Raw genomic sequence first — 15,308 nt, 5'->3', positions numbered from 1 at the left:
ATCCAGTATTAACTCCTCAGCTCAAAAGATGTAACCAGTCACTAATCATACAGAGACATTGTCAAGAAATGGGAAACAGGGCCACAAGTTTTGTTGAAAGGGTGGGAGAGCAGAAAAGGTCCAGCACACATACTAAGGCAGAGCTAACAAACAAGGAAGATAAAAGGAAACCCCTTAGCTCTTTTAGTGGAGACAATCCTGTCCCCATCCATAGGCTCAAAATTTTTACCAACAAAGTCCAAAAGTATAGAGAACCTAACGATTAAATTGATACAAGAAAACAAAACAACACATGTTTATGCTACTGGCATGTACTGGGTAGAAGCCAGGGATGTTGTTAAACCTACTTCCATACACAGGACAGCCACCTGCATTAAGAAATTATCTGACCCAAAATGTCTATGGTGCCATGGTTGAGAAATCTTCATCAAGTTGTTCACTTAATATGCATGGTATCATACTACTAATTAATGACCTTTTCGATGTACATTAAAGTTCTTTTTGTACCTACACTGGACTCATTTTTAACAAAGAAATAAGGTTTTTATTTACTTGACAGAATCAATCCATTGGATTATAGTATAGTTCCCTAAAGTTTACTGAGGTGGGGTGTTCATTTGATAATTCCAGTTCATGTAGGGACAGCATCCAGTGATCCCATGAAAAATCACATCTATTATTTGTAATTGCTAAGACAGTAGTTAATTACTGGTTGTTTACAAAAATCTTTAATTTTCTTAGCAGTTATTTCCTAAATTTTAAAAGGTAACTTTTGAACTCCTGTAACATGTGAAGCTAAATACCTATTATCTACGTAGAAGCTAAAATGCATGAAGTGCTTTAAAAAACTGTATTGATTCCCAAGCTTTATCTAGGTAAATATGTACACTGCAACTATAAAAAAATTCACTCGAGCTATGCGTAAACTGGGAAACCACAGACATCAAAAAGGACCATGAACGTAAAATAAAGTCATGAAGACAAAGACACATAGTTAATTATGAATGGAAAAAAAAACAACTGAAGATGAAAAAAAGTAAAACACCACAGCACTCATCAAATCTCAATGCCAGATACAATGCAGAAAATTACATCACGGAAAAAAATGCAACAGCTATGAGCATGGAAGTTGAGATATTATGTAAAAGAGCTAAGACAAAAAATAAACAAGCTTGACGCTGTCCTGCTAGAGAAGCTACACCCTCTAACCACTGTCTAGAGATACGCATTTATTACAAGAGCTGTTTACAAGGGATAAACGTGAAAGAACCATTTACAAATTTTAAGGGAGACCGGTAAGGTAACGGCACTTGCATAAATGCGTATTGCAATAAAACAGCACTTGTATTTAGTTACAGATTTAATATAGCACTCTCAGGAGTTCAATCCCTGAACATTGGAAGGGCTTAATTTGAGGACAAAATTAATTGGGTATGCCTTTAAACATGTAAAGGTGCATTATTTTATTAATAACCATTAAAAACTCCTAGAAAGTATACAAGCATACATAACAGAGTTAATGCGTAGAGAAAAATAAAATTTTAATTTTAATTGATATGAAAGTTAAACCGACCACTGGTCTCATCTGCCTGTAAAGTGACTCATTCCAAGAAAATAGGCTTATAAAATACGGGATTCAAATCCATGCCTCAAAAGCATTACAAATTTATTTGATATTGAATCTTTGGTGTCATTTGTGGGAAGTATAAATTCCAAAGGTATTAAACATTAGATTTCAACTCATGGGCTACTCTGAAAAACATTTTGGCAGTTTCATTATAAAACAAAATATGCAAATGACATACTTGTTTATGGTTTCTGATCTGAGAAGCTTCATTGAAAAGACTCCTGAAAGAACAGGTCAACAGAAAAAAATGCTCCAAAGAGAAATTACAACTTCCTTAAATGTACAAGTAGATGACCCAAGGTCAAGATTCTGAAAGAAACACAAAAAGGATCACAGCTGCTGGTATCTCTGGGGTACCTTTTCCAGCCTCTGTCTTAGGCTGTTTCTATTCTACTCCTAAATGCTCTTATGGGTTAAATAACGTCTTGTAACAAGGTATGTTCAAGTACAAGCCCTCAGTACCTGTGAATGTGATCTCATTTAGAAACAGGGTCTTCTTTGCAGATGTAATCCGGTTAGGATGAGATCATATTTAATCCGTGGTCCACAACAGTTGAAAATTATGTATCTCTTTTGCCCTTGAATTTTTAGCTACGAAGATTGTGTTTGACTTTGAATTTGATTGCCAAAAATTTAAGATGGCAATTAAAACATTAAAGATATTACATTAAAAATTTTACTATAATTGTCAAGCTGCCAAGTGCAATTTGATATCAAATTTTGTCATCCAAACTTTAAAAAAAAAATTCTCAGCTGGCTTTATAATAATACTTACAACAAGACAGCCCAACAATACCAATTATAGTCTTCCACAGGGTCTGATTTTCTACAGGTCCAGGAATACATGAACACACAGCACACACAGTCACAGGGTTCTGAAAGCAAATATCTCCATTTGTAGATCACAGATAGAATCACCCATCTCATCCAAGTCATGAAAAGGAAACTAAATGCCTCTAAGTCACTTTATAAATCCCAAATAAAAATTCCACTTGCTCAATACCTAAACATTTTTTAATCTTTAATTTCTTTTAATTGGGCAGTGGTATGACATTACTGATTTCATATTATCAAAGTACTTAATTCCAGGATTTATTTGTATTAGCTGTTACCCAATATATTTTCCATCCTCAGTGTAAATTATAGTCTAGACATAAGAATATAAAGGCCCCCAATATATATTAACAATATTAAAACATACTCATTTACTGTCATTTGGAATCATGGAGTAATTCCTGCAGAGAAATTCATAGGGAAAAATAAAACAATAAACCCTTTTCTTGGAGAGCATATACTCGATAGTCAAACTTTAGAGGACTACTCTACGCATGACTTAAAATGCAAGTGGAATTAAAACAAATTACTGTTTTACCAACACCTAAACTACTCCCGAATTGCATTCTATCATGACGCAAGCATTCCAGAAACTCCAATGGATGAGATAAGGTCATCCTAATGGGGTTGAATCTTGTGCTGTAAACTGTTTCATCTTGTCCTGATCCTGATCAATATACGTAACAATCATCCGGATGAATCAATAGAAACACATTGATACAGTTGGCAGAAATAAACAGCATATGCATTAGGTGCCAGAATTAATATGCAACATGATCTTAAACTGGTGAAATAATATATCAACATGAATGAAACTAAATCCAATACAATAAATGTAAAAGTTTTAATTTACATTAAAAATTAAACATACAGGGATACCCGGGTGGCTCAGTTGGTTAAGAGTTTGCCTTCAGCTTAGGTCATGATCCCAGGGTCCTGGGGTCCTTGGATTGAGCCCCCATCAGACTCTCTGCTCAGCGGGGAGCCTGCTTCTCCCTCTCCCTCTGCTCTTCAACCTGCCTGTGCTCGCTCTCATTCTCTCTCTCAAATAAATAAATAATAAATATTTAAAAATTAACCATACAAGTACAGGATTGAGCAGAGTTGGAGGTAGATTATGTCACAAAGAAGAGCTGAAAAATTAGAGGGTTTAATCCAAAGGGAACACTAACAGACACAGAAGAGCAGTTTTTTTTTTTTTTTTTAAGATTTTATTTATTTATTTGACAGGGAAAGATCACAAGTAGGCAGAGAGGCAGGCAGAGAGAGAGGGGAAAACAGGCTCCCTGCTGAGCAGAGAGGCTGATGCGGGGCTCGATCCCAGGACCCTGAGATCACGACCTGAGCCGAAGGCAGAGGCTTAACCCACTGAGCCACCCAGGCGCCCCAGAAAAGCAGTCTTTTAACTGCAAGAAGGAAGAAAGTAGGGTTGAGTGACAAATCGCTGGTTAGCTCAGGGACACAGAGGGGGTGAGATGGCTCAAGTTATGCCTTTCGCTCTGCCACATACTGGTGTTCAGATTTTGGTCACAAAATTTCAGGGCTCTAAGCTGCATGTCCCTCACTAGGAAAATGGGTAAAATAACAGTACTGACTGCAAAGGGACTAAATGAGATAAAAGCCCTCAACTCTGTATCAGCCATAAAGACTGCTAAAATAGGTAGTAATGAAAGATGACTTCAAATACTTCCATTCTGACCTCAGTGTGTACTTTGTAATTGATTAAATTCTTCTTCCCAGCTTATCTTTTAACTCAAGCAAAAGACCCTTCAGGCAAAGCATCCCGTGATGGTAACTGAAATTACCCCTCAAGCAGTGAAGACTGCCCTGAGCCAGTGACACCCCTCATGATTGACCCCAAGACAATTATGGGCCTGACCTTTCCTACCCACCTGCAGGTACCCACTGACCTTTGTCCCACATTTTCCTTATATAAACCTGGAGGTATTTTCAGCACTTTGGAGACAGTCCTTGAGGAGCTAGTCCACTGTCTCCCTGGTGGTGGCCTCACTGAAATAAATAAACTCCTTTCTCATTTCCCTACCACAACTGTCTCTGCCTTTGGATTTTGTCAGCAGCGAGTGGCTGAGCCTGGTCTGTTTGGGACCCCGGAGCCAGGCACTCTTGCACCCCACACCCTGGTTATAGTAATATAGAAAAGAATTTTACTTAATAATATGGTTGGAGCACCAGGGGGCTCAGTCCTTAAGCGTCTGGCTTCAGCTCAGGTCATGATCCCAGGGTTCTGGAACTGAGCCCTGCATTGGGCTCCCTGCTCAGCAGGAAGCCTGTTTCTCTGTCTCCCACTCCCCCTGCTTTTGTTCCCTCCCTCTCTCTGTCTCTGTCAAATAAATAAGTAAAATCTTTAAAAATAATGATAGTGATAATAATATGGTTCTATTTTTTTCTTACTTTCTTAATGAGTATCCTCTTTCTGTATGTAATCAAGCAGAGGGCATATTTCTGAAAGAATCTTATAATGTGTAATAAGCTGGGCTCCAGGGCACCCTTGCCAAAATTCTAATGTGATATTCATTTTGCCTGCTGAAAAGATCTATGATGCCCACAAACTTGCTAACATTGTCTGGAGAGAGGGAGGTGGTTAAAAAAAATGTTTATCATCTGACAAGGAACTGCCTCATATCCTTCTCAGTTTCTAAGTCAGCCTTCACAATTCAGCTTCATTTTTTTTTTTTTATTATGTTCAGTTAGCCACTATAAGGTACATCATTAGTTTTTGATGTAGTGTTGTTTACGTGTAACACCCAGTGCTCCACACAATACGGGCCCTCCTTAATACCCACCACCAGGTTACCCCATCCCACGCACCTCCCCTCTCAAACCCTCAGTTTGTCTCCCAGAGTCCATAGTCTCATGGTTCCTCTGTTTCTCTGATTCCCGCCCCCATTGGTTTTCCCTCCCTTCCCCTATGGTAAGTTTCTTTTTTTTTTTTTTTTTTTGAGTGAGAGAGAGAGAGAGAGAGAGAGCACGCACACAAGCAGGCATAGCTAAAGGTGGGGGTGCAGAGGGAAAGGGAGAGAGGAACCTTAAGCAGGCTGCATGGATCTCACCACTCTGAGATCATGACCTGAGCTGAAATTAAGAGTCAGACACTCAACCAGTCAACTGAGCCACTCAGACCCAGTCCCTCAGCTTCATTGTTTTGAGGTGACATAAAGAATATTCTACACACTCATTCTCAAATGCAAAACAAACAAAAAGCCAAGAAGCCAAAAGCTGCCTCCAGTAGTTTTGATAGCATGCAAAAATGCTTTTTTTTTTTTTTAAATATTTTATTTATTCATTTGACAGAGATCACAAGTAGGCAGAGAGGCAGGCAGAGAGAGAGGGGGAAGGAGGATCCCTGCTGAGCAGAGGGCCCGATGTGGGGCTCAATCCCAGGACCCTGGGATCATGACCTGAGCAGAAGGCAGAGGCTTTATCCCACTGAGCCACCCAGGTACCCCAAAAATGCTTATATTATGATACTCTATGGATAGCAAGCAGGCTACCAAACTATATAACAGCAGAATTATAATAAAGAAAATTCATCCAAAAACAAAAGTAAAAACATATACATAAAAATGAAAGTGGCTGCCTTGGAGAGGTGGTTTTATGGGTGATTTCTTAAAACTACTTTACACTTTTCTGTGTTTACCAAATGTTTACCAATACACATGTTCTATTTTGCTTTGGGAAAAAAGGAATTTTTAAGAGAATTATTCCAATAGTTATTTTTTACTTTCGAATATCCTCTTCTTCTTCCATTCACGTACTAAGTTGACAGATAATTCAAAGCGCTGCATATAAAAGAGTTTAATAATTCTAACAGAGCAACATATGAACAAGTGCAGAATATGAGAAACTAAAGCTATATGGATTCAGGGACCAAGAAGGAAAAAAGTAAAATAAAAGTAACTGTATACACTTAATGAGGTCTGAGTAAGTAGTTCACTGATGGTGCAGTACCTTCCCTAACTCCCCGGGGCTAGGAACAGAGGCATTGCAAGGAGCGCCCATAGCAATTTCTGCACATATTATCAGTTTCCATGCACTATTTAAATGCATTATTCCCCACCTTCTTCACTATAAACTCTGTGATGGTGGAGGTTATCTTTGTTTAGCACAATTATTAATGCTTAGTACATAATTGTTACATAACAAGCTAATAATATACTGTTTAATAACAGCGTAATAGAATGAGAGCTGATTAAATATGATAGGCCCAACAAATCCTAAAGTATAAATTTTTTAAAATGGTAATATCCATGCAGAACTTTTTAAGACTGAAGCACATAGCTATTTCTATTAAATGGAGGTTAGTTTTTTGATAATACAAACTATTACCCATTGAAAAGGGCCTTAAAAGACTAATTACAAAACCACTGAGCACTGCAAAAGTAATTAGATAAATCCATAGATCTCTATCAAAAATAAACATAAATACCAATTTCAAATGTGCACTTTATGAAAAGGATAGACTTGTTATCAAGTGTCCTTTGGGAATTCTCTCTAAGAATTGTATTTTGAAATGTTTAATTATGTCCAAATCAGTCTGAAAATCGTTTCTGTGTATTTAAATTAATCTTCACGAAACAAAGTTCTAAGTCTTATTTTTTAACACAGTGATACAAATTAGCTGTAAAGTAGGACTTAGTTATCCTCTGTTTTTGATATTTGTTCTGTCATTATATGAATTCATTTCACCAGGAAGAAAGGATTCACTGGGTGTTTAAATGGATTATAATTATAGATATTTACTATGCCATTAAGGTGAAATTAGAGTAAACTATATATTCCAGAGGAGTACTGAGAAATTTCAAAGTCTATATTTTCCAATGTGGTATAACTGAGCAGTGTGAAGCTTTAGTTTATCTATCACGTCATCCAGATGCAAATCCAGACAGATTCTAGTTTCAAGAAGTATGGAGATCTCTCTACCCTAAAGGTAGGAAAACTTGCAACAAGATCAGAATCTTTTTTTTTTCCCCCACCCCTTGAGAGTCCTACAGTCCTAGGAGAAATGATTTTGAAGACAGACTACTATTACTGCTAATGGTATCTGAAAATCACTGCTTGGGATACTGGGTTGTAGGTCAAAAGGCTAAGAATTTCCTTCAAATGCCATCAAAGCTACTTATTTTTCTGCCATCTGGGCTTGGACTTGGGAACTTGACTCGGCTGTACTTTTACTCTTCTCTGTCAGTATTCCTCCCAGGATAACATCATCCAGTCTTACAACAGGAAATACTCTATATCTGCGGATGATTTGAACATCTTCAGATGCGACTGCTCCCCTCGGCTCCAGATTGATCTATCGGCCTGGTTTCTGAACACCTTCCCTGGTTTACTTTCTTTACACTGAACATGCTGAGTTAACTCCCATTTTAGGATCTTTGCACTAGTCATTCCAAAAGCCTGGAATTATCTTTCTGTTCATTCCTATCTTACTTATGTGGCACCTCCGTAGGGAGGTCAAGAACCTACCCTCTCTGCTATGCTTAATTCTATTACCTGGTTTTATTTAACTTCTAGCACTTATAATTATGTAACAATAATCAAGACACTTACTTGCCATTGGCTGTGTCCTCCTCACTAAAACAGAAGTTGATCAAAGGCCACCAAGCTGTTTATTCTAATTTATCTGTGCCACTGTCATATCGGGTATTCCTTGAGTATCACTGCTGTCTTAGATAAGGCCTATTGTCTTACATCTTAAGTATGCTGGGATCTATGTTCCACTCTTCCTCACTTGTCATCACAAAGGGGAAATAACTAGGGGTCTCCTTATTTCCTTACTTGTTTGCCTGACCAACCCTCTCCGAGTCATAACACCTATCCATGATTCCCTGATTACCACAGGAAGTGGGTTCAGGATCTTTCGACCTCAGCTTCTAAACCTCTGTAGAATATAAAACAAGGACTTGATATATTTAGATGAGAGCACAAGGGCCCCACTGAGCAAAATGTTGAATGTGTCTCATATGTCCTCTTGTCCCAACTTCTGAGTCTACTTAAGACAACAGAAAGCCAATCTGGGCACACACTGACATTTATGGAACAGGTGCTGTAGGAAAACATCATAAATACGTGCTCCAGATGAACAATGAAAGTGGCTTTCCAACTACTGGTAACAAAAACAGTGTGCTTCATCTATGAAAAAGTGAAAGTTTACAAACAAAAGGTCTGAAGAAAATGTGTTTTCCTTATGTACCTTGGGAACGTCAATCAAAAGTCAGTGTTGTATTTAGAGGCAATAAAAAAAATCTTGGGACTATTAAAAAGTAGAAGAGTGGGGCATCTGGGTGGCTCACCTAAGCATCCGACTCTTGATTTCAGCTCAGATCATGATCTCAGGGTCCTGAGACCGAGCCCTGTGCTGTGCTCCAATTCTGCCTGACCCTTTCCCTCTGCTCCTCCCCTCACTCCCGCTTGTGTGTGAGCTCTCTAAAATAAACAAAAATCGTTTTAAAAAAAATTAAAATAGAGGTTTAAAACAAATAATATTGTAGAAACTGTGCAAGGAGACACAAGTTTATTTAGTTAACATGCCAAAAATATTAAGTATTAACAATATACCTAGCCCAGAAAGATTTTAATTTGTATAATTTGATTTGTATAAAGAGCCATATAAGTAAACAGAACATGTAAAGCAATGCCAATGTCTATTTCTCTCAGGATTCACTTTTAATTAAGTCTGCTTAGATAGCTCTATCACAGATGAAATGAAGTACTTCTTTTTTATTTTCCCTCAGAAATTCCCCCCAAAAATCTGATTGGAAAACTAGCCCATCCTAGTTTAGACCTCGTATGGTTTTCTTCATTGGCTCCTCTCACTTGGTTATAGAACACTTGCACACACAGAAGTTAACCAAAAAGATATAAATACATTTTTTTTAAATGTGTAAAATGCTGGTGGTTTGTAAAGATGGATTTCTAGGTCTTGTGGATCATGCGTGAACAGTGTTCCCTCACTCCTGTGCTACATTCCTGTGACAGTGGTTCTACCATGGGAAACTGGAATGACTTGAGTGAAGGCTCAGGCTTCCGAAGTTTTAGTCACGGTTCCCTAAACCAGACCTGGGCCAGAAACTGCACCTGGCAGCTCTTCCATTTCATTCCCATTTGTTTGTAAGGCCCACGTCAGTATAACTGGGACAGAGAAGGGAGACGATACCCCAAATAAGGATACCACTATGCTAAGATATGAAAATTAAACATAATAATTAGTTTCTTTAACTCAAGTAATTCATGATTTTATCAAGTCATTTATTCTATGTATAATATGTGAACACACACTTAATTATGATGTTCATAGGCTCCTGTCCCAACTTTTGCATAACTGTATTTTGGGTCCAATGGTCTTAGAGAGATTTTAATTTTCTTTAGTGTCATTTTCTTACTGAGATTTTTTTTAAACAAAGTTTCAATTATATGTATTAGTAGTACCCTACTTAGTTTTTTTTTGACCTTTGAACTTTTCTACATTAGACACTGACACCAAAAAATATTTCAACTTATTGCACAGAGGCTGTGGGCATGTCAATATCCAGTTTGAATAATACCATTATCTCCTTCTTTTTTACTACCTTATTTGCACCCTTATTTGAATATCTTCTTGAAACTTCAATCTATTTTATAAGTTTTAGGAAAACAGAAAAATGAAAATCTTGATGTTAGTTAAATGATTATCTAATAAGTTGAGTATAATAGAGGTAAAGATAGAAATTATTGAACATGCCAAAGAAGGCAAATCTTGAGTTTTAATCAGAAGATCACTGTACACATGTTCTATTGTGAAGGTAAAGAATATGTTTTATAAAATATTTTATTTATTTATTTATTTGGCAGAGAGACGGAGAGTGAGAGAAAGAGCGAGAGGACAAGCAGGAGGGCAGCAGAGGTAGAGAGAGAGAGAAGCAGGCTCCCCACTGAGCAGGGAGACCAACATAGGGCTCCATCCCAGGACTCCAGGACCATGACAGGAGCTGAAAGCAGATGCTTAACCCTGTGCCACTCAGATGCCCTAAAGAACATTTTTTAAAACATGTAAAATGTCAGAAGTGTATTGTTGAATAGTGTATCTAATATTTAAAGTGTAACTGGCAATTTTATTTATATTTTAACTCTTACAGAACAAAATTACCTCTGCAATGTTGATTTTCATATTATTTGAATTGTATAGACTTTTAGAAACCTAAAATGTACCAAAATAGAAAACTGTACTGATATTGAGAGATGACAGATCGAAATAAAGGCAAATAGGTGAACAGATGGAGAAATAGCCAAATAAACAGAAGTAGGGAATGGGCGAAAAGGAGGAAAAAAAAAAAAGATGAGAGGTGGGCCAGAAAATGAAGATGAGCCTAAGGAGGAAAAGGGACATGGAAAGGAGGGAAGGGAAAACAGGAAAAGAAAAGGAAGAGAAGCACAGGGAACGAACAAAGAAGCCAGAAACCACAAGATACTACAAAAGATCAGAGGGACAGTAAGAGATGACAGAAGAAGAGGTAGAGGAAAGGCAGGCATGAACCTGCAGCAAGCAGGGAGTCACGGGGGGGACGTGGTCACCAGTTCCTTACTCAAGAACAACTCAGCTTGATTTTGCCCTTCTCTAACAAATAATCAGAAATCACATTTATTCGAGAAAAAGACAATTCTTTTAAAACATCAGGAAACAGCTGCTGAATGAGTCAGAGGAGACTAAGTAGTTGGAGCAATGTACTGTTAAGAACGAAGCCATTGCTGCCTGCGTGTGGAAAAAAGGACCGTCCGGACAAACGCTCCGCTGGGTGACTCTAACCGCAGCCACTGAGGTGGAAGATGCCACTTTTTAGTGCTCTGGAAACTGCCTTTTCTTCCCCAAGTGAGTCATGTTTATACAATCAGAGAGACAACTTGGCAATCAATAGAGAACTAAAACCCTTTGAAATGAAACTTTGACAAAACAAGTGAAAATAATGAACTGCCCAGTGATACTACGGGGAGACATCAGTTAACATTATTTTACCGTACTCTCCATACAAAGTGATCACAGAGGATCTCAGAGAAGGATGGGACATGCCACTGAAAAACCAGAAAGGCCAACAGAGTTTAGGTACTTTGTCGCAAATCCCGACTGAGTCAGGTCTGCTAATGTTCAATTTCACAAATGATCAATGGACATATACAATATCTGCTGGGACTTCCAGAGAATATGAAGGAAATATTAAGTAAGTGGACCAGATTCATTAATTTCTGTCTGCACTTAGAAATGTCATTAGGTCCCTAACTGTAAGCTTCCTGAAATCCAGGAACAGTATCTTGCTTGCTATCTTCCTACCCAGAGTGGAACACATTGCTCAGCACAGAACAGTCAACACATGCAGGTTTAATGAATGGATAGAGTGTAAGAGCAAAGAGTCATAACTTTTAGATATCAGTACTGCGTAACTTCTGTGTAAACTCTTCAAAATCTGCCACTGCCAGCATCATGGAGATTATACCTGGTCCATGCCAGTTCTCAAGAGGCTAACCATCACTACCTTACCTTCCCCAGAGATGGGTGCAGTCTGCAAACTACTTGCTACAAAGCCCAAAAGATAAAAGTCATGTGCCTTTAGGGGACATCTGGCCTAACTCCTAAGGACAGTATGAAAATAAAACAAAATTACAAACTGAGGAATAATTAGATGTCCCCAGAGGAAAAGGTTCCTCCTATCAGCTATGATCACATGATTAAAACACTTCCCAAGACAGATGTGCCCAATGGGTGAATACTCCTTGTGCTTGGATCGTCTCTCCAACCCAGTCTCATCTTCCTCACAGCACCATAGCTGCTGAAAACATCATCTGTCTCCCTGAGGCCCCACCCTGACCTCCTGTATATGTGAGCCTCCCGACTCCTGAATAAACCCTCCTTCCCAATTCTGGAGCCAACTTGCTCCCACTCCATTTCACCTCCACATGAGCCCTTTCGTCTGGAGCCCACCACTTCCCCAGTTCCTGTGTCAGCAGCCCACAGTACTTAAGTTTCCAAGGATTAGTAGTACTAACCCCCCAACCCCCTGAACCCTACTTCACCCTTGGGGGCTTGGATAGACACCACAAAACAATGCTAATGCCCAACGGTCTGCCTCAGTAAGAAGGAAGCACCAGCTGAAGGCTTCAGCACATTTTCTCAGAGAAATGTTGATGGATTTAATTTTTGGTGGAGCTTAGGCGCTATGTGCATAAACTTTAGTCCACAGTATCTTAAAATCTATAGTCATCAGTCCGAACAACATTTCTGGGGTGGTGGGGAGACTGTATTCTGACTTTTAAATGATAAACTCACCAACAAAACTCTAAAATACATTCCACTTCCAGATTAGAAATAATTAAACAAAAATATATTTCAAAATTACCAGTAACATTGTGTTTAACAGACTCTGAATTGTGAAACATCCTTAGAACACTCATATTTTACAAGTTACAGAAGGACAGATATGCAAACTTACCCAACTAGCTAAACAAGGACAGCTTGTAATTTTACAAATAATTAGTTAAATTAAGCTAAGTGGGACCTTTTCAAAAGCTCTCCGCCAACCAGATAATGTTACAGAAGAGGCCTGTTTTACTGGGATCACACTTTCACACACAAGATTCTCAAGACTTAAACTATAATGTTACATCTTGGAAACTCATTATTGTATAATGTAATCGAACAGGAAACAGGTAGATGAGTGGCTGCGGGATAAGTCATAGTCAACAAAATACTCAATGTATGAACCTACGTCGTAAACTATAAGGGGATATGGTAGCAGGAGAAGATTTAATAGCAAGAATTATAAAATTAATTAACCCATCCCAAAAGAGGTTAGTTATGGTTAAAGCAATAATCTCCAGAGAGTAATCACAAAGACATCACTGAGTCAGCACCAGAGGTGTGGTTTGTCTCCGTCTATGCAATCCCTTTCAGCAACTGTTCAATAGGTAAAGCTTCCCACAATAAGTTCTGAGCATCTGTGGTCTAGAATGTGCAAGCTTTAAAAGCAGGATCCACCCAGCCCCTCAGGCAGGCTCTGCAAGGTGAAGCCAGCACTCTTTAATAGGTGTGTACAACCACATGTGCCCTAAACCCAAAAGCCAGGGGGTGGAATTTGAAACTGGAAGGTGTGGGGACCGCCATCATCCTGAGAAACAAACAAAACAAAGACGGACCCCCAACCCCCACTTCATGCTGTTTCACACCCTTCTCATTCTTTAGTTATTTTGAAAAGCCAACCTGACAAACAAACAAACAAAAAACCAGCTTTCTCTTCTAAGGCTCTTTCATCACTGCTCCCTTGTCCTCTTTCTTGTCAGGACTGATTCAGCCTCAGTCATGGATTTCCCTGGGGCTCTTGCGCTGGCTGGGGATGAGAAAGGGAAAGAGGGGAGGTACCTGCCAGTAAGTAAACCGGCAAAATATGTAGCAAGTGGGAATCTGGAAATGAGTTGCTGGGCCATCTTGGTCTACACCCTTGACTGTTAGCGGCCAGCATGGCTTTTTCTTTGTGTTCTCGGAGTTCTCGGAGTTCTCCACTTCTGGGTCAGAAACCCTAGAACCTAGAATCTCATCACTGCATGCACAGTCAGGACGGTATCTTATGTTCCCACAGCCTCCTCCCTATAAAGCACCATTGTCTCTTTACATAGTCATGAATGCAACTAACACATGGACATTCTCTGCCTCCTCACACACCTTCTAGAGGTAATATGTCTCCCAGCGTGTTACAAAGAAGTCTCCAAGTACCTTTCCAGAAGCTATCTGCTCTAGGCACACGGTCCCTTTAGAGCAGTGGCTCTCAAAATCTGGAATGTACCAGAATCACCAAGCAACCGAACCGAGGACACAGACCCTGGCCAACTGGAGTTTTGAAAGCACAGGTTTCAACTCATCTGTGGACAGAAGCCCATTGGATACAAACAGAAGAGATTTTGTTAAGAATAACTTTGCCTTCCTTTCCCAGTTCGACTCCCCACTCAAAATCTAAAGAACACATGTGCCCTTCTGCAGGCTCGCTGCCCGCCCCCCCCCCACTTCGCTACTTGGGCCCCCACCCCCCGCCCGACCACAGTACCCGCTGCCTTTACTTCCTCCCACACGGCTCTTCCCAGACCCTTCCCACCGCTCCCTCCACAGGGGTGCGCGACGGACTCCTTGGGGACAGAGAAAACAAATCCCACGTCCAGGCTGGGCGGCGCCCGTTCCTGGGGGAGCCCGAACCCCCCCTCCCGAGACCTAACTTTTCAAACTTCTATACGCGCTCTCAGCCACGCGACAATGAAAGAAAGTTGACCAGAGGAACCCGACCTCTGCACCCTGGCGAACTGCCGACCCCGCGCCGGCTCCCCAGAGGTGATCCCCATCCCTCCCTCCCACCACCCGGCCGACCCAAGGTGGGTGCAGCCTCGGGACCCCATCGCGCCCCGCTCGCGCGCCCGCCAGTCTCCCGCCCACCGAGGCTGGGGAAGGCAGCCCGGAGCCCCACTTACGGCCAGGAGCGCCCCCGAGCCGCGCGCCGCCGCGCCCGCCACCGAACGTTTGCCGCCCAGGAAGCCGCGAGGCGGAGGGAGGGGAGGGGAGTTACCTGCATAGCGTCAGGTCGCGGAGGGAAGCTGACTCCCGCCCCGACCGCGCCTCCCCGGGCCTGGGTGCAGAGCCCAGTGAGGGCGAGTGTGGGGACGAGTTGCAACAAGTCCCAAGTGGTGCCACACCAAACCCCGCGCAACCAGAAAGAGCTCGCTACCTGTCTGAACTCAGAAACCCAACCCTCTCGCAACCCAGCCCTCTCCCAGCAAAGTATAAAGCCTTCCTTCCCCGTCCGCCCTCGAGGCTCCGGGG

The 15,308-nt window shown here is 40.6% G+C and overlaps 1 protein-coding gene across 1 annotated transcript in view; it reads right to left on the bottom strand.

The window, feature by feature from the left end:
• Positions 1-15,030, bottom strand: part of FAM83B (family with sequence similarity 83 member B) — a 79,971-nt gene extending 64,941 nt beyond the window's left edge. Inside the window, exon 1 of the mRNA XM_080806395.1 lies at positions 14,960-15,030. The gene's annotated coding sequence lies outside the window, so the exon portion shown is untranslated. The remainder of the gene's footprint in view (positions 1-14,959) is intronic.
• Between the last annotated feature and the right edge of the window lie 278 nt (positions 15,031-15,308).

This window comes from Martes martes, assembly GCF_963455335.1.
Source record: "Martes martes genome assembly, chromosome: 6".
Classification (NCBI taxonomy): domain Eukaryota; kingdom Metazoa; phylum Chordata; class Mammalia; order Carnivora; family Mustelidae; genus Martes; species Martes martes.
This window is presented reverse-complemented; position numbering and strand designations above follow the sequence as displayed.